Source organism: Physeter macrocephalus, chromosome 8 (genome assembly GCF_002837175.3).
Source record: "Physeter macrocephalus isolate SW-GA chromosome 8, ASM283717v5, whole genome shotgun sequence".
Lineage (NCBI taxonomy): Eukaryota > Metazoa > Chordata > Mammalia > Artiodactyla > Physeteridae > Physeter > Physeter macrocephalus.
Genome location: NC_041221.1, coordinates 16,707,252 through 16,732,434, shown reverse-complemented (window position 1 = coordinate 16,732,434; position 25,183 = coordinate 16,707,252). Strand labels below are relative to the sequence as shown.

General features: G+C 53.8%; 1 long non-coding RNA gene across 1 annotated transcript; it reads left to right on the top strand.

Annotated features, from left to right (window-relative positions):
* Positions 1 to 12,529: 12,529 nt before the first annotated feature.
* LOC112064714 (uncharacterized) lies at positions 12,530 to 19,522 on the top strand. Its single transcript, XR_002891616.3, has 3 exons — positions 12,530 to 13,037; positions 18,106 to 18,205; positions 19,100 to 19,522. It is a non-coding gene; the product is annotated as an uncharacterized lncRNA (long non-coding RNA).
* The last annotated feature ends 5,661 nt before the right edge of the window (positions 19,523 to 25,183 follow it).

The window sequence follows — 25,183 nt, the reverse complement described above, 5'->3', positions numbered from 1 at the left end:
GGCCCTCTGGTCCCCTGCCCCTCCCGTGGGGCAGAGCCGCCCACCCCGTGGGCTCCATCTGGTCAGGGTCCATGTGTGTGTGAGGGCCGGAGTCGGAGCCTCCAGGTCTTGCAGAAGAGGACCTGGCGGGGGCCCAGCTCTCCACGAGCAGCTTCCTTCCCCTTAGCCCTCCCGACCAGGACCCTCTCACCTTCTGGGCTTAACGTGACTTAGGTGAGACACTGCGAGGAGCCGACCCGAGGCTTCAGGCACCTGCCCGCATCCGAGGCTGTTTCTATCCTCCTGTCTCCCTGGGGTTCTGCGGGGTCCCCAGGCCGTGAGCCACAGAATCCACTGGATACTGGAACCCAGTATAACCCTTTTTTGAGCATTTGTTTCTTTCTTTTCTTGAGGTATATTTGACATATAACATTATATGTTTCAGGTGGACAACATCAAGATTCAATATTTGCATATATTGCAAAATTATCACCACAATAAGTCTGGTTAACACCCATCACCACACATAGTTACAGCATTTTTTTTCTTCTGAGAACTTCTAAGATCTACTCTTTAGCACTTTCAATTATGCAGTACAATATTATTCACTTGGTCGCCATTATAGGCCCAGCGCTTATTTCTTTTATAATTGGAAGTTTGTACCTTTTCTTTTGACCCCCCTTTACCCATTTCCTCCACCCCACCCCCACCTCTGGCAACCACCTATTTATTCTCTGTATCTATGTGTTTGGGGTGTTTTTTCCCTAAATTCCATGTATGAGATCATAGAGTATTTGCATTTTTCTATCTAACTTATCTCAGCATAAAGTCCTCAAGGTCCATTTCTGCTGTGGCAAAGGGCCAGATTCCCTGCTCTTTTATGGCTGAGTAATATTCCATTGTGCGTGTACATAAATTAGGTATATAATGTATATTTTGTAACTTCTTTCTCCAGTCATCTATTGACGGACACTTAGGTTGCTTCCATATCTTGTCTCTTGTGAATAATGCTGCGTGGAGGTACAGATATTTTTTTTCAAGTTCGTTTTTGTTTGTTTTCTTTGGATAAACACCCAGAAGAGGAATTGCTGGATCACATGGTAGTCCTATTTTTAGTTTTTCGAGGACCCTCCTTTACTCTTTTCCCCTACTGCCCTTCTTTAATCTTAAAACATGAAGTGGACAAGACAGCTGTCTCTTGCTTGTTCTAGCCAGAGGTGGGCAGCCCCGCCACTGCCTGTTCTTGTCAATAAAGTTTTATTGGGACACAGCCACGCTCACTCATTGGTGCATCCTGGTGGGCCGTCTCACCTGCAGCGGCAGAGCTGAGGAGTTCTGGGAGACCCTGCAATGTTTGCTCTCTGGCCCTTTACAGAAGACGCTTGCCGACACTGTTCTGGAACATTCTGTACGGCAAGCGCAGCCCCTGACCGTCGGAGCCCACGTCGTGTGTGAGTGGCTGTGACGGTCAGTCAGCTGAGCAAGCAGCAGTCGGAGGGCCTGGGGTTTTCATTTCTCTCTAAAGACCTGTGTGCACTTATTCACACAAACAGTCAAAAGAGTGTAAATAAACAAATCAAAGGTTAGAGGAACTGCCATGGTCTCTGCCCTCCCCCGCACGCGCTTTCCTCTCTGCCCGACTAAACAAGTGCGTATTTTTGAACCAAATCACACAACAGGTGCGCAGTTCTGAAATCGTCCTCCAGTCCTCCCAGGGAGAAGGAGGACCCCATCCTTCCTTCCTGTGTTTGACTTTTGGTGGCAGTTGCAAAATTTAAATCTTGAAGCGAAATGGTCTTTCCCTGAACGTAAAACGTATAGCCTTAAGAGCTCATCGGGTCAGTTTCCTCATCGTGATAAAATAATTTGTTCTCCAGGAAGAATGAGAAAAAGACATCAGGACTGTGTTTTAAGAGTAGAAGCCTTCCTCTGATACAGCAGCTCTCTGTGGCTGTTCTTCCCAGTGGCCGGGCGCGCAGGAATCAAATCGCATTTTATTCCTGTGCCTGTGTGTCGACCAGCTTCACAAAGCGCCCTCCCTTGTTCACTCCAAACGGGCACAAATTTAAGATGGAAAGTAAACAAGAAATTAACTGATTTCAATAACTGTTTTTCAAGTGATTTTCTTCACTAGAGGCCAAGGCTATTTAGGGGGTATAAAGCAGGCGTGTTATTTCCCCGGAGCTGCTGTAACAAATTAATTTGTCTCTTGTGAATAATGCTGCGTGGAGGTACAGATATTTTTTTCAAGTTCGTTTTTGTTTGTTTTCTTTGGATAAACACCCAGAAGAGGAATTGCTGGATCACATGGTAGTTCTATTTTTAGTTGGTGGCTTCAAGCAGCAGAAATGCGTTCTCCCACCCTAATCCAGGACGGTCTCATCTCAACATCCTTAACTTAATCACATGTGCAAAGACCCTATTTCCAATAGGGTCCCATTCTCAGGTTTTGAGTAGACATAACCTTGGGGGCAGGTGCTGTTTGATCTACTACAAGTGGTATCAAATACTTTTTAAAACAATTTTCATTTAAATTATTGTTAATAGATGATGTATTCAAATTGTTCAGCATGCAGAAGATGCCCGAGGATGCACTGCTGGCCTTTGTCTCGAACCCCAGAACCAGGTTCTCTCCCTGGAAGCAAACACAATCATCCTTTGGTTATAAGTCCTGAGAACCTACGAGCAAATCCCTGTAACTCCCGTGCCTGCCCCGTTCTGGGCAGCACCCTAAACTTGAGCACATCTGGACAGTGGCTCATGTCAGCAACCATGGGGCAGCCTCCTTCTGTCCCCGGGTGATTTCTTCAACAAATTGACATAGGATATTGTAAGTGTTATTTTTGATTTAGGGCAATTTTCTGCATCTGTATGAATTTTTTTCTTTTTCCTTTTTTCATTTACAAGGCATTTAGTCCTATTTTGTAATTGGTGGTTGTGATTTCCAGTGAGAGGTCAGCTGTTTTTTCTCCAGGTTCCTACTTGTCATTTTCCTGTTTTAAAAAGCACAGGAAAAAAAAAATGAGAAATTTACAGAACAAAGAGAGCTGTTTTGCATTGCATGAGAGATTGACTGTGGCCGTGTGGTACTTACTCAGAAACAGAGCTGTTCAGAAGCCAGCCCTGGCGAGCCTCCGGGAGGGACCCAGCCAAGCAGCTCCCACGTAGGGGCTCAGACAGATTCCTCGTCTGGCTGGCATCATGAAAGATTCATTGTCTTCTCCTCAGAAAGTGATGCATGTTTTTCCTTACATAGTGAGGATACTATACTAAACATAATATGAATTACTGTGCAGAAATCCTAGCAGTTCATCTGCCGTCTTTCAGGAAGTCCAGAGTGTGGCTTTCTCCGAAGGTTTCTCTCTAAAGGTGCAACGATTCTTTCAGTGGTTAATAATATGTAATCACCTATTCTAAAACGAAGCCACAGTTTTTCACTTATAACTTTTATCGGTTTAATTACCTAGCTTGTTGTTCGAGATATCAAGGAGTCTTCTCTCGTAAGTGAAGCAGACTTTGTGATTCATCATTTATTTATCCATTTATTTTGCTTCACGTACTGTGCTAGACGCTTGGTAAGTGTATGGATTCATTCATTGAAGTAATCCTGCCTGATCACCTGACGATACACAATCAGCTGTATATTATGTCCACTGCAAGAGATAAGGGCTGGGAAGAGCAGTGGTTTAAAAAAAATACACAGTATTTTGCCTACATACATCGAGGAAGGCCATCAGAAGGCACTGTGGGCTGTTATGGCAGCTCTCCGTGTTTGAGTGTCCCTGTCTCTTTCTGCCCTCTCATCGCCCGTAATTCTTGGTGCTTGATTTCCTTTCTAATGGCAACCTCATGGCACAAGATGGGGGCTGGAGCTCCAGCTATTATGCCCAACATTCCAGGCAGTCAGACAGGGAAGGGATGGAGCACAAACCGAACACCAGCTGCCCCTTGTCCTTGTCCCTCTCATCCTTTTAAGCAGCTCTCCCCAATTCACCCAGCAAATTTTGCCTGCTTGCCAGAGGCTGCCCCTAGATGCAAAGGAGGAGGAGAAATACTGCCTTTCAGCTGTGTACGGGGCTCTGCTGCTCACACGGAAGGAGAGAAAGGAAACAGATGCCCAGCTCGCAGTCGCTCACAACACATCTTCATCAAGAACCTTCCATGTGGCCCCAAGCCATGGGACCCTCCGTGAGGAAAGGCTTCATCCCTCTCCAGGAACTTTCAGTGCAACTTGCTGATTAAGAATTGCCATTTGTGAGATTCCAATAATAATTCTTAGTTTGATATTCTAATACTTTTCATTGGAAGGGTTTTATTTGGCTTTTCGTTTCTCGGTACTTTCAGAATTTGATTTGGATCCTTTACTGCTATGAAGTGCAGATTTTGCTGTTGGCTTTACCGTTTGGTGTAGTTACTGACTGTGTGCGGGGGTGTTATTCTCCCTGCCCAAACAGGCTTTTTCTTTTTCTCTTTTCCGCATTTGAGCTCTGGTTTAGCTCCACTGAGAAATCAGACCTTGTCGTCACTGCCCGATGCTGCTGGCACGACCCCAGCCTGGAGACGCCGTTAGAAACCAGGGAAGGGAGGGTGGCTGAGCATCGTTTTCTTTCTCCCAAGTCTCAGCTACTGGAAACTTCTGCCCATTTAAGAAAAAAAAGACCTTTTTTAAGTTCCAGATTTGCGCAGCTCTGAAGTGAGGGGATCGGGGCCTCCGGGAGGCTGGATCTGTTCTCCGCGCCCCCCCCACTCCTCCCTCACCCTCAGCTCTGCCTCTTCTTCTCCCCCCTGCAGCTCCTGAACTTGATCTCTGGAGTTCTTCTGTATCTACACACGTAAGTTATTTTATTTTCGGCCACAGTTCTCCTGACTCCTCTGTGATCCACGAGGACTCTAACGTGTTCTTTGCTCAAGTTACTGCGGGGAGCTCTCCCGTGAGCTGGGGCCTCAGAGTGGAAGGCGTTAACACGACCCCACCCGCAGCCCTGGATCAGCGGCCCCCTCTCCCTCGGGCGGGGCTGGAGCCCCCTCAGCTGCATTCGCGGCTGGGGAGACCCTGCCAGCAGGGCGTCGGGGGAGGTCCCAGGTAGAGAGTAACAGAGGGTGGGAGACAGCGCAGGGACCCCCAAAGGGCAGAAGAATCCCCGTGAGGCGGGGAGAGTGGCTGGAGGCCGGGGGCAGAGCTGGGGCTGGCGCGGGGAGGGGCCGGTCCCACGTGCGCTTGGGGCGGATGGCGACCGCAGCTCCTGGCGGGGGCTGGACCGGGGGGAGCTGAGGGTGGCCCTGAGAGGTCCTGCGGTCGCCCGGCTGAGAGACAGCAGGGCTCTCCCCAGGCCGGGCTGGGCAGGAGGGGTCAGTATGGAGAGTCCAGGACCAGCCGGCACACCCTGGGGGAGGCGCGGGAGCTCGCGGGGCCGGGCAGGGCGGCAGGGCGCTGGCCCCCAGCGTCAGGAGGGGAAGCGTGCGTGACCAGCCATCTGCTCCTCAGACTGCCCCCCAGCTCAGGAGAGCCTGTGAGACGCATTTGTACTCACAAAGGCGGCTCGAGCGGCCGCGAGCCGTGGCCAAGTGCGAGGCAGGCGCTTTGGAGCCGCGGGGCGGAGGCCGGGCGCGGAGAGCTGCCCCCGGAGTGACCTTCGCTTCGCCCCGAGAGCTGCAGGGCGTCAGTCCAAACACACACCCGCGTCCGGACGCGGCGGCGGCAACCCCGGGAAATAAGACCTCTGCTGCCCGAGGGGGCGCTCGCTTAGCAAGGGGAATCTCTGAACGCCCATGAGAGAGAGACAGGGAGAGCTTGGGGCGACACGTGCCTCTGCGCCCGTCTCCCCACCGCAGGTAAGCCGGGGTGAGTCTCCGGCGACCCGAGGACACACTGGCCTGAGCCTCCCGCTCACCGGCCGTCGGGTCCCGCGGCACCTGAAGTCTGAGACGCGTCCTGCCCCGGGACCCCGTCCTCACCGCCAGGTCCTCCTGCCCGACCGCATCCCCGGTCACGTGCACCTCCTGCTGTCGTCCGCCTGCGGCCGTCTCAGGAAAGACCTCTGGGTCCTCAGGGCTCTCCCCGTTCCCGTGAGTGCGGTCGCACTCTGACCTGCGGGTCCGGCCAGGCCACCAGGTGGACGGTGCTGCTCGGGTGGCACAGGCGGGGGGGCGTCCCCCAGGGAGCCACTAGGGGAGCACGTATGGCCTTGCTCTTCCTCCTGCCTGGCCACAGTCTGGATCGATTGGGGACTGGGACCTTTGCCTGTTACCACACGTTTGTGCGGTTTCTTGCATATTCTCAATATCAAATCTAATTTCTCTGTAAATGAATTCCATGCCAGGTGCCAGACACTGGAACCTGAGCCCACGGTGGCAGGTGGCTGCCTGTGAGGCCCGAGAGCCGACGCCCTGCTGCCTCCCCTAGGCGGGGCCCGTCTGTGCCCCGGAGGCCGTCTGTGCCCAGGCTGACACACAGCAGCACCCCGGCCCCCGTGGTTGGGGACTTCGGCCGCCTGACCCGGGCTGCCTCCACCCGCCACGTGCCCCGCCCTCACTCGCCGCTTCCTGCCCCTCGTCCAGCCACCGGGAACATCTGGTGCCCTCGGAGCTGAGCCCTTGGAGACGAGCCCCAGGGTCGGGTGGGTGCTGCCCGGCACCTGCCCCTGCAGAGAGTGGCCCGTCCCCAGTCACCACCCCCTCCGGGCCCTGCAGGACTTCCAGGTGCGGCTCTGGCTCCGGGCTGGGCCGTGCACGCCTCCCTCCCTGCGTCCCAGGCCGGCGGGTTGCACCCTCAGCGTTCACGCTCCCGGGGCATGACCCGTCTCCCTGCCCGTGTCTGCCCAGCGGCTCCGCACTCGAGCGCGTGGGGCTCCGTCCAATGTTCTTGGGGGTCTGCACGAGGAGACGCCTCCCCAGCGCCAGGGCGGGGACACAGCTCTTCCAGGACAGGGATGGGGAGGTCATTGGAAAGCTAGAGAGTCGGGGAAGTGGTAGGGGTACTAGGAGCACAGTCTCCTTTGGGTGGGAGTTTGGTTGATGAGTCCGCTAGCTAATACAGCTTGTTGTGTGTGTGGTTTTAACACAGGAAACAGCTGGCCAGCCTGAAGGAGGCGTGGGGTCCCAGGAACACCCCTTGGCCCAGAAAGTGATGAAATGCCTCCTTCAATTTTGCCCCCAGGACCCCCCTGCCTCCCCGGGAACCGGGAAATCCAAGCTGTGGGTTTGCCAGAAGCTTCGGTGGGGCAGGTGAGGGGACCGTGCTCGTGTCAAGTCCGCAGGCTGAGGCAGGCCCGCGAGGACCCACGTCCTGGGGATGGAGAAGGTTTGCCCTCCACGTGGCAGCCATGGCTGTGCACCAGGTTCCCTGGCCACGTCCTCTGGGGCCTCCCGGGGGGAGCAGGGGCTGCTCTCGGGGTCCGAAGGTGAAGGCCAAGCCCAGCCCCCGCCCCCCCAGGGGCCTAGTGTGACCCCAAAAGGAGCCACTGCCTGGAGGCACCCGGCTCACACCAGGCAGCGGCCCAGGTTCCCTCTCTGGCCGGGGCCTGGCTGGCTTTTCTTTACCACCAGCATCGAGATCCATCTCACCTGGAAATCCAGGGTGGACGGTGGCGTGATGCTTAGGAGCCCCCGGAGCCGAGTTCCCTGCCTGAAACCACGGCCCCCAGGTTGGACGGATGTGGTGAGAGCGGGACAGAGCACAGCCACTTCGTTGTGGGGCCCCCGCGCTCCGCTCACTGCATCCTCAGTGATGACGACGGCTAAGAAACGCTCCCCATCTCCTCTGCGGCCACAGGAAGTTCCCGAAGCGCGTCCACGGAATGTCTGGTTTAAGCGGCGTGGCCGCCCACCCCGGCCTGCCAGGAGGCACTCGCTGCACACGGGCCCTGGGAGCAGCTGGAAGGCCTCCCGCGGGATGCGGACGCCCACCTGTCCCACGCGGAGACACCTGCCAAGAAGGTGTCTGATTTTGGAGGAGCTGATCTTACGCTCTTGTTTCTCTGACTTAATTCCTGGTCAATGACACACGGCTGTTTCGAGTTTCTGACCCTGTCTTGTGCTTTTTCCTTCCACTCTGGGGTCGCTTGGTGATGTCCAGGACACGCCCACGTTGTGGTCCCAGAGCCACCGGAGTCAGGACCAGCGGCGCCCGCAGCCCTGCCTGGAGCGAGGTGTGTGCGCTGCTGGGGCTTTGTCTCGGTTTCGTGGGGAAAAGTGTCTGCGATCCTGCAGAGCGAGATTTAGAGGAGAGTTGTCTGGGAATGGGTGAAGGACAGGCACTGCTGCCAACGCACTGTTGTCACTCCCCGGTGTTGCAGCTGCTGTTTAGCAAGTGCCTGTGGTCTGCCCGCTGTGTTACCTACGTTACTGCCACTTGATAGTGAGCAAACGGCATTTGGGAGAAATTAAGTGGACGGGCCTCCCCGTGCAGTGTCTTCTCAGGTCCCAGCAACATCCTCCGCAGAGAGCTCCCAGCGCCCACGTCTGTGGGGCGCGGCCCCGGCCAAGCCGAGTGGGCAGGGAGGCTGTGTGCCCGGCTGGGACAAGCAGAGGCCACCTCCTTCCCAGTCACATCGGGCACTGGGCTGGTGAGAGCGCCAGCCTCCCGGGAGACTGCCAGGCACAGCCGGTCACCTGCACGGGAGCCAGGAGCCGGGCCGCGGAGCACGGGAATCAGGGCCACGCAGAGATGCCCAGACGGCCGAGGGGCGCGCTGCCTGGGCCTGGGCCTGGGCCTCCCGCCCCACCCGCAGACCTTCCTGCGGAGAGAATGTGGGACGCTCGCGGCTGGCGTGTGGCCAGTGGGGAGGCCCCGGAGGGCAGCGGGCCTCGGAGCACAGCAGGGTGGGCTGCTGGCTCTCGGGGTCCTTGTGAAAGGGAAAAGCTTCCAGCTGCCCGGCCGTGGGGAAGCGCCCCAGTCAGTGCCCTAAGCCTGCATCTTGAGTCACGGCAGAGGCCGAGGTCTGTGCTGTGTTCCCACGTGGGAATAAACTCTGCGGGCTGACAGGGAACGTGCAGCGTCAGCGGTTGGAAGCGAGCCGCGTGGGTGTCGTGGGCGCAGGGCCCCTGTCAGTGGGCTGTCCAGACACCTGCCTGGGGCATCCCCGCGTGTCGGGCTGCAGCCTGGATGCCTGTAGAGTCGCACTGGGGGTGGGAGGCTGTCGAGGTCAGCGCAGAGCGGAAAAAGTAGGAGCAGTTTCTAGTCTGGGGCTTCAGGGGGCTTTCGACGGGGCAGTGAGAGGGGGAAGCCAGAGCGTGTCCGTGGGGGGAAGGGTGGTCTGGTTGTGTGGGTGGGGAGACGTTTGTCCCGCCTGTTCCCGAAATGGCCCTCGGTGACCGAGGTGCCACACAGAGCAGCCTGTGCTGAGGCAAAGAGGGGACAGGTGCCTGGTGGCTGGGAGAGGCTAAGGCTGACCTCCGGCCCCCGCAAGAGGGACGCTGGGTGCGGGTAGCTGGGCAGGGGCCCAGGGCTCCAAGGAGCTTTGTGGCAGGGGTCCCACTTAGATTCTGTAGTCTCTGGGGGACTAGGAGGGTTTCTGAGTCAGGGGTCGTGACCAGGCCGCTCTCTGGGGAGACCCTCAGCTGGATCTGCGGCAGCAGCCGGTGCCCATGGTGACGGCCTAACGGCCCAGCACAGCGGCCACTAAGACAGTCGGCACGTCAGGGCGGCCGGGCAAGGAGCCCAGCTGTGGGGCAGGTGCTAGTCCAGACGCGGAAGCGCAGGCCCCTGCCGATGGGATGAGCGCATAAACCACGGCCTCTGGGTTCCGTGGGTCCCCCTCCTGGTGTGGGCGGGCCTCACCCAGTCGGCGGAAGGCCTTAGGAGCAAAGACAGCTTCCCCTGAGAAGAAGGAGCTCAGCCCACGCCTGGGACACCGACGCCCTGCCTGAGTCCCCAGTGTCAGACTCAGCGGCGACACCACGTCTTACCCCAGGTTCCCACGAGCTGGCCCCCAAGTCTCAAGCGCCAATTCTTTAAAACATATGCTGTTGGTTCTGTGTCTCTGGAGAGCCCTGTCTAGTCCATTCGAGCTGCTGTAACAGAGAACCACAGGTGGGGTGGCTTGTGAACAATAGATACTTATTTCTCCACGCCCGGGAGGCCCAAGGTCAGGGTGCCGCCGCGTGTGCTTTTGGCCAGAGCGTCTTCTGAGCTCTCAGAGGGCAACCCGGCTTCAGCAGGCTTCTCTTGGGCACTTGCCCTGGGAGCCTTCAGTGGCCATGCAGGAAGTTCAGCGACCCCAGGGCCACCCAGTGGACAGGCCATTTAGGGGGAGATAGGCGAGGAGCCCAGGTGTCGATCTCTCCAGCCAGGAGCCCGTGTGAGATGAAGGGGTTTTGAGGTGACCCTGTCACAACTGCATCTGACAGCCACTGCGGGGGAGACCCCAACGAGCTGAGGAAACAGCCCCAGAGGCGTGAACCGTGTGAGAACGAAGAGCGTGGACATCATCGCTGTAGGCACAACACTGCCGGGCCAAATACCTGTGGCCCCCAAACCCCACCTGGAAATCCTGGCCCTAGTGTGGCCGCACTGGAGGTGGGGCTCTGGGTGATGAGGTTTAGATGAGGTGATAAGGGTGGGGCCCTGGTTCCATGTGATTAGTGCCCTGATCTGTGGAGACCCAGAGAGCTTGCTCTCTGCCATGTGAGGACACAGTGGGAGGGCGGCCTTTGTGAGTCTGGGAAGAGCTCCCACCAGAGACTGAGTCCGCTGGCACCTTGGTCTCAGACGGCCAGCCTCCAGGACTGTGAGAAATAAACGCCTGTTGTTTAAGCCGCCCGTCTGGGGTGTTGTTAGGGCTGCCTGAGCTAGAAGCACAGACAGGTGACCCTGAGTCATCCACATAAACTCCGTAGGCCCCTGGGTGCTGGTTGCAGGCCGCTTCCCATCCGATTCTGCTCCAAGCCTCTTGCCGCCTCTGCACACAGACCGGCCGCTGGAAGGTCAGCCAGTGGGTCCATCTTCATTCACTCGGGGGTGCAGAAGCCCCCAAGCCCTGCTCTGCACATGCCCCCTGTGCACACGGAGAGGTGGGACCACTTGCCTGCCGAGCTTTTTCCTCCCTCTGTCCAGGCTTGCTCCGGGCCGGCCTGGGCCTCAGGCAGAGGTTTCAGAGAGGACATTCTTTCAGGTTTGTTAAGCAATCCACACGGGATTTAAGGCAAAAATTCTCCTCTTCCTCCTTGGAACACAGTAACAAAGCGGATTTGGAGATATTCACCCAGAGCGTGGAGATGGGTAATTTAGTCATTGGGGGGAAGTTCAGCATCCGAGAAAACTCCTGATGGGTTTTTATTTCCTCCCCTTTTAAATTTCCTGTGGAAGGTTCTTCGTGTGCATTTGCAGACAAGATTTAGCCAGACTCCCCAGTCTCACTCTCTTTTCTAATAAACCAGTGTAAAGTAGAATTTATTTACATAACGCAGTGATCTGTGAAGGTTACCATAACACCGAGGGAACGTATTAACCGCTTGAGTGGAATTCATTAGAAATTAACTACCACTTAAATTAATTTCCCACAGTCACAGGCTGTAATGGCGGGTAAGGGACCGTCCATCAGCGGTGCTGACAGGGGACCTGCCACCGCTGTTATTTATAGGTGGGAGCCGGCCCGGGGAGCAAGCGCCCTGGGCCACATTCCAAGCTTCCAGGCTCAGAGAAGGCGCTGCAAGGCCCCGGAACCCCCTTGTTAATAAGGAATGTGGCCTTGCTAACCCCACCCTTTCCAGCAGTGGACCAGGGCTGACACGAAGTGACTCTGGTCCTCGTGGCCTGCAGACTGAGGGATGAGCCTGCTGGCAAAGCCTTGTCGTGAAGCATGACCTCACAAGCAGAGCTGGGGGCGGGCATGGCGGCCTCTCCCAGGGACCGTTAGGAGCGTTGGGTGCAGAGCCCAGGTCAGATGCACGCTCAGGACGCCCCACAGGGACTTCCGGGGACACGGTCACCCCACGGGGCAGGGCCGACCTTTGATGAGGGACCCACTGGGTCTCCTGTAGAAGGGTGGCGCGTGTGTACTCGTACACGTGTGGTGTTCCTGTGTGTGGTGTGTTTGCGTGTGTGGGTGGGGTGAGTGCATAGGCATGATGTCTGCATGCCCTGTGTGGGGTCTGCACATGCGTGTGCCCGTGTGTGTGGTGTGTGCACACATGTGGGTGTGCATTGTGTGGTATGTGTGTGGTGTGTGCGTGTGTACGTGTATGGTGCTTGCTTGCATGCATGTGGTATGAGCACGTGTGTGTGCCTGTGTGCACGTGTCTGTGCATGTGGTATATGCGTGCATGTACGTGTGTGTGTGTGTGTGTGTGTGTGACAGAAAGAGGGAGAGGGAGGGGGCAGGGAGGGAGGAGACACATCCCTGTGGGCACCAGTGTGGCCCCGTGCGTGCGGGACATCCAGGGACACTTGGTGGGGGTGGGATAGGGGTCAGCTGAAAGGCCTGGGGAGGAAGGGGGCTGCTGAGGGCCAGAATGTTCCCACGGGAAATGCCCGAGCTGCATTTCCCGACTCCTTGTGACTCACACTCTAGGCAAGCTCCGCCCGAACCACCAGCCCCACCGCGGAGAGTCCAGGGAAGCGGCAGGGCCTAGCACTCAGCAGGCAGAGGGCAGGGAGGGGGGCCTGGCCCGGGCCCCCAGCCCCCGAAGGCCCCCGGGCCTGGTGTATGCAGTGGGGGCTCCCCCGTGACGGGGTCCTGGGTACCCGCCTATGCACCGTGAGCTGGGCCCTGGTCACCGTCCCCTCCCAGACTGGGCTGGGGGTCGGGGAGGAAGGCCACCTGCGGATCCCCCAGCAATGACCTCGGAGGGACTCTGGGCTTAAGGGCTGGATCTCGGCCCCAGGGCAGGCGAGTGGAGACATGGTCCTCGGGAAAAGAGAGGGACCGCCAGGTGCTCGCTGGGGCAACATCTCCACACCCACCTAAGCACCCCCGCCCTGCCCCCGCCCCCGGGGCTGCCCCAGCTTCTTCTGTGAAGTGCAGGTATGGGCGTGGCTCGAAGCCAGAACCACCATGTGGACACTTCCAAAGGCTGGTTTGCAGAGGAGACACCCAGCGCCGGGCAGGGCCCACACACAGGTGAGGCGCCTCTAGGCCTTGGGAAGGGGAGCTGGCAGAGGTGGAGCCGGGAGAGGGTGCCGCAGGGGCCCCTGGGCAGATGCTGCAGAGCCCGGAGCCGGGCCCTGTCGCCCCTAAATTTACGTGCAGTGTTTGCTGCCTCTGCTTACTTTCTGGGGTGTGTTTGTAGCTTTCACCACATCTGCAGAAGGGGACAGTTTCAGGTTCCCCGGCCCTAGGGTGACCCCCGCTCCAAGCATGCTGTTTGCTTCTCGGGATCTGAGAGTGCGCCATCGGGGGTCACCCGCCGGTTCAGGCAGCTCACTGTTTGCTGCCTCTGGCCTCTCGCTCGGGCCCCCAAGCACCCAGGCCCCGTCCTCTGCTGGCGGCATCTGATTCCGTGTGGTTGTGATTAGCCTGTACTCTGTGTTCCTCTTAATGCAGAGTTGTTTTCTTCGCCTCCAATTCTGTAACCTGGAAAACAGCATATAGCCCGAGGCCACCCGGAATAATGCTGGTGTCACACGTTAAAAAAACATATTTGTTCTGCGCCCTCCAAGGACAAATGATAGACATGTACAAATGTTTCCCCGCTTTTCTTTCCGGGAATAGTTAGTTTAGAATTAACTTCTGTCAAGGAAACACCGCTTTGGCGCCTGCTCCGTGTTATTTCCCAGGGCTTCTGTCTTCCAGGGAAAATGCTGCGCAGTGTTTGACACCTGCGATTACAAGTTTACAGAACCTGCTTATGGTCCTGCCGCGATTACTGTTTCTCTTTAGGAAAAGCCACTCATTAGGACCAAACAGAAGCTTTCTTTCAGGAGAAACAAGTAAATTTGGGGAATTGGTCACCCCCAGCCAAGCCGACTTGATTTGTCTGGGTGTCTGGGGAAACCGGGCCCCCGGGGCTTAGAGGACGGAAACAACGTCCCCACCACAGACCCCGGCTGCTGGTCGCCGGGGACAGGGGATGAGCTGGGAAAAGGCACCCAGACAACACGCACAGGTGTGCACATGGATGCTCACATACATGGATGTATGCGTCCACACACATTCACACGTGCACACACCTACACTTATGTACACATGCACATGCCAGGTACCATATACACAAGCACACACACCACACGTGCACACACATGCATGCACCCACTCATGCATACACCATGTGCACATACATGCACACACGTGTATATGTACACACACATCCTGCCCTCTCTGAGACATACGGCTGGCTTGGGACAGATAGCAGTGGACAGAGGTCTGTCTTCAGGGCAGCCTGTGGTCACTGCAGCCTGTGGTTACCCCGCAGGTGCCATGTTTCTGGCTGGAGGGCAGGAGGAGACCCTGGGGCAGTAGAAAGGCCCCCAGAGGACCCTAAACCGTAGAAGAAAGGAGATAACCTGACCTTTGAAAAGGTGGGAGACACTGGCTGAGTAAGATGCCAGCCCTGCGGTCCTTGCCTCCGAGGTCTGATTTGAGGAGGTGGCACTGACCAGCACCTTCCTGCATGCTCAGGATTTAGGTCCAACTTCTTAGTAACGCGATGGCCGTCAGGGATCCGGCTCCTCCCACCTCTCACTCCCTGACCTGAGTTCATTCTAAGGACCTCACTCTTCTAGAAAGAGCTCTCCAATAGCTCTGAAGACCGGTCACCGTAAATTGCTCTTTGTTAGGAATTTGTAACTTGAGATCATTTCAGATCATATTTGTACTTTTTGGATTACATTGGATCATTTGATACTTTGAATTATAAACACAATTCATAGTCATTTCAGAAAACTCACAGAGCACAGACAGGGTTAAAAAAAATAAAATTTAATATTATCCCACCCTTCTGAGAAAACAGATGTGGACTTTCTGGAAATGGGGACTGATTTCCACACAGTGAAGTGCTCAAGTCTTGAGTGAACTGTCTATCAGCTCCGCCCCACTACTCCTCCAGGACCCAAGGGCCTGGTTTTATCAGCACAACTTAGTCTTGCCTGTTCAAGAATTCCATATAAATGGAATGATTTAGTATAAACTAGTTGGTATTCAGCTTCTTTCACTCAGCACTTTTACTTCTTTATTTTGAATCTGACTTCTTTTTTCTTGTTCTTGTCTTGTTGCACTGGCTAAGACCTCTTGTACTGAAACAATATTTATTAAAAGTTGTGAGAGCTCTTTATCACATTGAGAAATCTGCTTTTCTCATTTGCTAAGAGTTTTAAACATTATAAAACTGTGTTGCATTTTGTCAGATGGTTTATTTGCATCTATTGGAATAGCTGTATAATTGTTCTCCCTTAATCTCTTAATGTGGTGAATTGTATTGATTGATTTTCTCGTGTTGAGCTAGTTTTGCATTCCCAGGATACACCCAACTAGATCTTGGTATATTATTCTTGTTACATATTACTGAAGTTCATATACTCATGTTTTGTTAATGATTTTTACATTTATATTCATGAAGGATATTGTTCTATAAATTTACTTTCTCATGTCTTTGGTTTTGAAATCCTGGTTATAGTAGCCTCATAAAATACTTTGGGAAGTGATATCTCCTCCTCTAATTTCTGAAAGAGTTTTTGTAGGGTTGATATTATTTTTCCTTTACATGGTTGTTAGAATTCACCAGTGAGGTAATTTCGGCCTGGAATTTTCTTTATTAAAAATATGGTTTACTTTCTTTGTAAGAAGTTGTTTAATTATTAATTCAATGTCTTTAACATACAGAGGTATGTAAATTTTCTAGTTTTTCTTGAGTTTGTTTTGGTAATTTGTATCTTTCAAGGAATGTGACTGCTTTATCTAAGTTGTCAAATGTACGAGTATAAAATTATTCATAACATCCTCCATTGTGCTTTCAGTGTCTGCTGGATCTTTTGTGATGTCCTCTTATTCCTGCTGTTCATGGTTTGTGCTTTCCCTTTTTTTTCGTCTGTCTTGTTAAAGGCTTACCAATTCTATTAACCTTTACAAAGAACTGATTCTGGCTTTGTAGATTTTCTCTCTTGTTTGTTTTCTATTTCATTTATTTTCTTGCTTGTTTGTATTATTTCTTTTTCCCTACTTACCTTGACCTCAATATTCTTCTTTTACTAGCTTCTCAAGGAGGAAGCAAAGGTAACTGATGATATACTTTTCTTTATGTCTGTTTTTGGTGTTAAAGTCACAAGTTTCCTTGTAAGAGCTGCTTCAGCTGCATCCCACCAATTTTGTATTTAATTTTAATGTTCCAACTCCATTTTTCCGGGTATATGACAACATCTTTCAATATGTAAAATTGGATTCCTTTATATTTCTTTAATTATAGATTTAAATATGAGTTTTGTTCCATTGTGTTAGTTTGCTCTTCAGATACTCTAATTACGTGTGTGCTGTGTATTCTTTGATAGGCTGTTATACCTATTGTTTTCTCACTTTTTTGTCTCCTTTATTTTAGTCTTAATTTTTTGGAGGTGGGGGGAAATCTTTTTATTCCTGTCTTCTCTCTTACTATAGTTTTGGTGGCATATATTTTCCCTTGTGCACCTTATAATTTATTCTTTCTATTATGATTTTTCTCTTTTTCTTCAGAGTCTTACTTATAAATCTTGTTAGATGTTATTTTACACCTCCCTGTGCTTCTCCATTTATATTCTGAGTTTTGACCCTCTGATTTGTGATGTCCTTTCTTGTATGCAATTGCTTGTTTAATCACATTAGTTTATGCTGGACTGTTGTGTTACACTTTTCATTTGCTTTGAGGAATTTTTGAGGTAGAGTTTTCTTCTGCAGGAATGCTTTTATTCCCAATTTCTGTTTTTTTATCATAATTTTATAAGCCTTACAGTTTTATAGTTTCTTCTTACAGCTTTTGTTCAGGACTCTTTATGTATTTTCCTGGGCCAGCATTAGCTTATGACTTATAAAGAATGTGGTAGAGGTCTGGAGGGTTTACTCAATTTCTTAGTTCAAGAGTGCCCCTTTATTTGCTATAGTGAAGTGCAGTCTCTTTAATAAATGGCAACGTTGGGGTCTATTCTGCTCTGATCCTTGGATAGCATCATAGCTCAGCAGTGCCTTATGTTCAGCTACTTCCTGCCTTCCTTTCACCATCAAGCATCTAAGGGACGTCACCCTCCCAGGCACCTGCCTCTCCCTGGAGCAGCCCCACAAAGCTGAACACTTTTCAGGCACCTTCCTTTTGACTTCTTTGTGTCCACCCAGCCAGGGTGCAAACTTCCCCACTGGTTAGTGTTATAGTTGCCTTTCCGCCTGTGGGACACTGCTACCCTCTCCTCCCTTCTGAGCAATTTCCAACTATGCTGCTTTCAGGGGTTTACTTCACTATTACATGTGAGATGAATTTGTGTCATGTTCTCTCTGTCTTCTGGTTTCTTGTGGGTTGTTTTATGTGTTCTGTTTGCTGATGGCTGTACTTTCAGAGTATGTGGGCATTTGGGATTTCAGTGACAGGCGTCACCATACAGGTACCAGAAGACACCCCCGTCCCTCCCTCCCTCCTTCTTTCTTTCCTCCCTTCCTTCCTTTCCCTTCCCTAGTTTCTCTCCCTGTGTTGAATACTTGCCCCCTGGAACATCTGGAGTAGAGCTTCCAGCACTCCTCCTAGGTGGCACATGGGACACAGATTGAGAAGGGGATGTCCAGGGCAAGTGCTGATTTGACAAAGAGCTTAGGAAAGTTAGGAGTCCAGGTCTCATGGCTAACGGCACTTACATGGCAAACTCAGTAAATGCTGTGGATTGAAGACTTGTGCCATCACTCCCACCACCAATTCATGTGTCGCAGCCTAACCCCCAGTGAGACTGTATTTGGAGAAGAGACTAAGGAAGTGATTAGGTTAAATGAGGTCGTAAGGTTGGGGCCCTGAACTGATAGGCCAACTGATAGGTGGCCTCATAAGAGACACCAGAAACTCCCCCACCCCCTTGGCGTGCACACTGGGGAAGGTCCACGTGAGGACGAGAAGGTGGCCGCCTACAAGCCAGGAAGGGGGACCTCACGGGAAACCACAACAGCTGGCACCTCAGTCTTGCACATCCAGCCTCCAGGACTGTGAGAAATAATGTTTTAAGCCACTCCAACCTGTGTTTTGTTACAGCCGCTCAAGGGGACTGAAGCAGTGAGGTCTCGGGTCACCCCTGCTCTTCCTCCCTGTGCTTGTTTTGGTAACAAGCAGAAACCATCGGACCTGCCAGCGAGTGAGCTGCACACAGGAGATGGTCTGCCCGTCTCCTTGCCCCCGGGACCCCCCAAACTCGGCAGCTTCCTGTGCTCAACACACAGCACATTCATTTCTGACTCACACTTTAGACATAATTCTGGCCATGGTTGGGGTCCACCATGTCCATGGAGCACCGGTCCTGCAACCCGTCCTGCTCCCACCTCGGTGCTGGGGCGTTTCTCAGGACCATGCTCCTGCTTCGCCCCCTGGAGCCCCCTACCCCCTTGCCCTGCCGGGTTCTTGCCCTGAGATGTGCCCCAGGGGCTGGTTTCTAATCCTGACCCTGCCCACCTTGCTGCAGCAAGGCCTCCGTGCTGCCTTTCCTGCTCTCCTGCCAAGACGTACAAGTCTCAGGTGGGTTCAGTGTGGGCCAGTCGCAGCTCGTAACCACTGCAGCCACTCCTTCCATGTGGATGGTGCAAAGCCGCACCACCTGCAGTGTAAGAAAATGCAGGATTCAGCCTCTGAATCTGACGAGCTAGAGCATGTGAGCTGGGACATTCAGAACATCAGTACTCTCACCGCCGCTCCGCCACCTCACAGCTTCCTCACACACACTCTGGGGTGGGAGTTATAACCCCAACTTCACAACCCAGGAACTTGCAGTTCAAGGCATGCAATGTGCACATTAAGCAGTGTGCTCAAGGTCAAAAGTCCCGTAAGCGACAGAGATAATGTCACTGTCATAGAACACATGCATTTGGGACTGGTGATTTTTTTCCACAAATGAATTCTTTCTTTCTCGGAAGACAATAAGTGTAACTAAATACTAAGGTCCTCCTCACTTAATACGTAAAAGTGGCTGTAAAATATTTTCTAGGCAGCTTCTCAGAAGTTGTACTAGGTACAGTGAAAGGAGATTTGTTCACAGAGCCGACGCCCGTCCAGCCCTGCTGAGCGTGTCAGGATGGAGCAGACGACCCGTCCCGTCCGTGCTCTACCTCTCCCCACGGAGCAGGGAGGTCTTCCTCCTTCCACTCTTGTCCCGGAGGGGCTGGACTTCACCCCCCTGGTGCAGGGGTCAAGAGAATTCAGATTTCTAACCTTTCTGAGTGCTTGTTAGAAAAATCAGATTAAATGCTCCCAAATTAAAGGAAAATAAAACAAACAAGAGGTGTCTCAGTCCATGGGTCCATACATAACTGTCAAATATTTTCCTGTAAAATAGAACTTGAATAAATTAAAAGTCTGGGAAAATCCCCCCAAAGGGGGGTCCTAGTGATGCCAAGTCTGCCTGCTTCCCGCCCCGCCCAGACCTCGCGAGCACAGACGCGGGAACCGGTCAGAACGGCGACTGAACCGTCCCGTTGATGCCCTCACCCATGCGTGGCTGTGGAGCCGTACACTGGCTGGTGGACACGAGCCCCTGGCACGGCTTGTTTAGTGAACGACTCGCCCACGTGCGGACTCTGCCCAGACACGAGCCATCACGGTCGTGGTGGCGGCGCTGAGTCTGTGAGTCCTTGACTGGCTGCCTGGCCATCCTCATAGGAGGCGGGGGCCCTGGCTGAGAGGCCATCACTGAGGCCTGGGGGCAGCGAGGGGACCAAGCTGGCTGCTTCATTCTACTCTGGCCGCCCCATCAGGCCCCCTTCCTGCCAGTCCCACTTCCGGCAAGTCTCCATCCTTGCGGGCCCGGAGCCGCAGCTCCACCTGTGACCGCGAGCTCTGGCTGGACACTGGGCTGGGCAGGTGACCAGGCTTCCTCCGGCTCTGTCCTCCCCTCCCTGGACAAACGGGGCTTTCTGGGAGCTTCAATCCCGGGCAGCCTCTGAGTGTCTGAGCTGGGCCTGGACGACCGACAGCAGGGTCGGGGCTCAGCCCAGACGCCCTCAATCCAGAAGGGGGCACAGCTCCCTGATCTGGCATGTGGCCACCCCACATCCCCCCGGCCCCATCCTCAGGCATCTTACCTGTACCCATCCTCCGGGGCTGGGTGGGCTCCCTGTCCCCTTGCAGGGGCCCGTTTCCATCTGGGTGGGCACGGGAACCCCCCCAGCACATCTTCTGAGATGCTGCTGCCACCCCAACACCCCAAGCCAGGGACCAGCTCCTCGGCTACCACCTGCACAGGTAGAACCTGCACAGGTGCTCTCACAGACCCCAGCCCCACCCGACATCCCCACCTGGGTGCAGGTCCTTCCTGCAAACGAGGCCTGACACCTTGAGTAGCTCAGAATGAACCCTTTAATTCTGCATCAACCCAGTGAGTCAGCAAGACTCAGGAGGAGGTCTCTGCATCGGCCTGTGGAGATTTCCTGTTGGCTCTTTTATTTTTACAAGATTTAATTTCCGTTGGTTTTGCTGCTTTTTAATAAAGAACTTTTTCATCTCTTTCTCTCATTCCCAACCAAAATAATCTCTTAGCCAAACTGAGATACCTGTTTTTCTGCTTCAAAGAAAAAATAAGTAAAGCTCCCCTTTTCGGCCATCTGATTTTTCAGTTTTCAGTAACAGTTTCTATGTGTACAACATGAAGCTTATTTTGAACAAGGCCATATCTCCTGCTTGTTTAGAGTGCTAGGATTTTCTGTTCATCGGCAATACTACACTAACTTAACCTTGCATACTCTATTTAGCAGAATATTTTATTTAATTTTTAAGAGTACACTATTGATGTATCTAGAAACATAACAGATTTAATTAAGAATGTTCCCAATTCAATCAAAAATGGTTTCCTGGATATATGTATATGTATAACTGATTCACTCTGCTGTGTAGCAGACCCTAACACAACATTGTAAATCAACTACACTCCAATAAAAATTCTAAAAATTAAAAAAAAATGTTTAAATTTTTAAAAAGAACGGTTTCTTCTTTTTCTTAAAATCGCTGTGTTTTTCCTTCTAACAGAGCCATGTAGAGGGGCAGCGATGGCTGTGAGCGAAAGGAATTTAAAACTCCGTCAGCCTCGTTCCTTGTGAGGTCATGTGTAATTGAACAGAAATAGAATTTTAGGAGCTGATAAATAGTGGGAAGCTTGCTTTTCTCCCCATTATGTGAGCATTCTGAAAATAATCTGAAGCAAAGCGGCCGGGAGGTAAAATTTTAAGCATGCATTCTGTTCTCCGGAAGTCACCTTGGATTTCTCAGGACCATCCCAGACACGTCATAGGAGGGGGTGGGGACAATTCAGACTTTCTGGTCCCCCGCGACCCCACCACATCTGGACTGCAGACCATGGAGGAAGACACAGCAGACCGCCCAGCCCCCTCCCGCTCCCCTTCACCTCGGATACAGGACAGGTGAGACCTCCAATTTCCAGACCTTCAGAGCAGCTAGGCATGGCCGTGTGACACGGCTTTGACCCTCTGGGTGAGGACACAAGTGTACTCAGGGCTGAATTAGCCATACTTCTCCAGAGAACCAGAACCGATGGTGTATACATCAGATCTCACACTTGCACACACGCACAGAGAGTCCAAGGAGCTGGCTCAACAGATCACGCATGGGGGCTCTTTGGAATCTGCAGAGCAGACTGGCCAGCCAGGAGCTCAAGCAGTGGGTCAGTGTTACAGGCTTGAGGAGAAACCTCTTTTTGCTCCTAAGGCCTTTACCCGATTGGAGAAGCCCACCCACACGATAGACGGTCATCTGCTTTACTCAAAGTCCACTGGTTTCCATGTCAATCACAGCTGAAAACTACCTTCACATCAACGTCCAGGCAGGTGTTTGACCCAACAAGGGGTACCACGGCCCAGCTACGTTAACACATAAAACTAAGCACCACATGGGCTCCGATGAAAGGGAGATGGGTCCACATCCGGAGCTCCAGTAGCCATTTTGCAGCCATGAAGAACCAAGGATGAGAAAGCCTGGGACATGAAGGTCAGTGGCCTTAACTCACTGGGCCATGAACCAGCCTAGGCAGGGGGGTGGGCAGACCTCTGTGCGTCCAAGACGCTCTGCTTGATTAGTCCCTGGGGGTCTTTCATACCATCGAAGCCAGTGAAAGGTGTTTAAAACACCTTAGCCTTCCATGGGACTTCCCTGGCGGTCCAGTGGTCGGGACTTCGCCTTCCAGGGCGGGGGGTGTGAGTTCGATCCCTGGTCGGGGAGCTGGGATGCCACACGCCTCATGGCCAAAGGGCCAAAACGTAAAACAGAAGCAATATTGTAACAGGTTCAATGAAGACTTTACAAATGGTCCACATCAAAAAAAAAAAAAAAAATCTTAAAAAAAAACCAAACACCTTAGCCTTCCTAACCATTGAAAGATGGTGGAAGCAGCAGGCCAGCAGAGCCCAGTGATGAGATCCAAGGTCCACCGTGTGGAGCCGTCGGCCTCATGGGATGCCCAGACATTGGCCGTTGACCCAGCAGCGTCTACTTAAGCTGCCCCCCAGGGCCTGGTCAGAGCCAAAGCAAACGTTTCTCCTACACTTGGATGCATGTGGCAGCTGGCAGGTCAGCTCTTACTCTGTGTAACCTCCTCCCTTGTAAAGAGAGCCAGAGACAGAGGCAGTCACTTACGGGGACGATGAGAGCTTTTTCATCCATTTCATCACTCTTCTTTCTCTTGGAAGCCAGTCAGCCACTGTGTCTCTGCCGCGTGTTGGGCCCTGACCGAGGCCGAGACAGTGTGAGTCCAGGGCCTGCTTTGGGGAGCAGTGTCTGTCGGGAAGAAAGCGTGTGGATACATCCCCGCGTTATGACTGAAGACCCCCATGCGCCAGAGGATGGCGCCCCGGGGAGCCTCTTTTTTTTTTTGTTTTTTGACTTTTGAATACTATTTATTTATTTATTTTTCAAAACTTGCCATGCATAACCACATTGTAAATCAATTATACTTCAATTTAAAAAAAAAAACTTGCCATGCATAAAACCTTTAATCTTTTTTCCAAAATGTTCACATTATTTGTGGTCAATACATAGGGGAAGACTATAAGGGAACTGAAGGATTGGGGATAATACCAGAAAGAGGCCATAAGACGGTTCATGCCAACTAACCAGCCCTGGACCTGGCTCAGAGCAAGCAGCCAACAGTCTTAGCTGCACTTGCGATCCTGGGACGAAATGTGAACTGATAGTGAAGAAGAATTCAGCAATGTCATAGGAGAAGGAGGGGCTCCAAGAGGGGAGACGTCAGGACCTAACAGGCTGGGGGGAGGGGTCGAGGGTGACCGAAGAGCCCACTCGGGCAGCGGCGTGGGCAGCTCGGGGGAGAATGCCAGCACGTTTGCCCCACAAGGAATCCCACACGTCAAATACAGAACCGAGACTGTGACTTCAGTGGGTGCCGAAGAGCGCGTCCTCCAGCAAAAGAGCAAAGCTCTGCCGATACTGCCCAGGGGACGCAGCCCAACCAAACACACGTCCATTCCCGTTCCTGGTAATTCCTTCTTTGCCCATCAGCTTCCTCTAAAAGATCAAGCTCACACGGTGGGTCTCAGGCGGTGCTTTTCGGGAAAAGGATGGCCCCCCGGGACCGCAGGGGAGCCGCCTCCCCAGGACCCACCTCCTTGGTCGGCTGCGTGCACCCCTGCAGAGCTGACCTGCGGGTGCTCTGTCCCGGCCGGGGCGGGCCTGGTGGCGGTCTCGGTGATCGTGGTGGCATCAGGGTGAGCCGGTGGGGAGGTGACCGGGCAGGCCAGCACGGAGCTCTCGCCACCACACCCGCGTCTGCAGACAGGGCCTGGCTCTTCCCGCCCGGAAGCCCGAGCGGGTAGGTGTGCTGCTTCTCCGCTCCCTCCCGTGGGGACTCTGCTGCGCTCAGGGTTCAGCACCGTCCAGGAACATTCAACTTTTCAGCTACTTGGTTTCATTTCAAACCAGCACAGGCTCTTTCTGCAGCAAAGTGGGAGCGCTGTTTGGCCTAAAATGAACAACATACACAGCGGTGAACAAACACAAATAATTGGCTCTGTGACATTCTTAATAAAAAAGACATTGATTTTGCTGTAATGGCAAATTTATAGCATATTTTTCTCTGACTGAGAACAAGCGTGGCCCTGGGTGGTGGCGCCCATTCAGTACACGGACACTGGCCTCCGTGGACACGCGTGGCTTCCTCTCCACCAGCGACGTATGACCTGCACCTGGAGAAGTGGGTCCCCTGGGAGGGCGCCTTCCTTTCTTCACTCTCACACAGCTCTGGGGGGACGTGTGTCTCCCCTAAGGGCCCAGGAGTGTGACGTGTCCAGCCTGGGTCCCTCCAACGGTGTCCGCAGCCAAGACCGAGCTGGGCCTTGCCCTTTGCCGCCAGCCCAGCCCCAAGGAGGCGGGGACTCCGCGACGCCTTCACCCCCAGGAGCGGGCCGGCCAGGTTCCCGAGCGAGCGGGGCCGAGACAGCGCCAGGGCAAATGCTGCTTGCACAGGTGCCCGGGGGGTGTGACGCTGGGCACGTGGACACGCCTGGGGCAGCAGGACCTGGCATTCAAGTGCGCCTGGACGGCTGGCCGGGGGTCCGCGCGCATGCGCCCAGGGAGTCGCGGGCCTGGGGGAGGCCACTGCGCTTGTAGTCCCTGCAGTTGTAGAGGGGACGAGGAGGGTGTCCCCGGAGCGGCGGGGACTCAGCGTCATCTGTGCCCTGAGGGCTCCTCAGACGAGGCCTCGGAGGGCAGGGGGCTGAGGGCACCCAGACGGCCCTGCTGCCTGGCGAGCCTGGACTGACCAGACGGTGACATGAGCCCCTCCCCCGCCCCCAGGGCCGGCCGAGGCTGGACGGGGCTTTTCCTCCCCAAACCCCAGTTGTGGGAGTGGGGCTGGGCCCCGCGGGGAAAGGCCAGATTTCCCCGACTTAGGAAGAGGACTGAACAGCCACCAGAAGCTTGAAAACGACTTCACGTGACCCCAACGTGCACCCAAGGAGGAGGGCCTGGGGGTCTCACTTGAGCCTCCGCTGCAGGCAGATAGAGCAGGGGCAAGAGAGCAGGCCTTTCTCCGGACACTGGGCGCCCCAGCGGGCTGCCTCGGCCTCCTCCGGAACGCCGTCGCTGCGGGCATCGCCCTGCT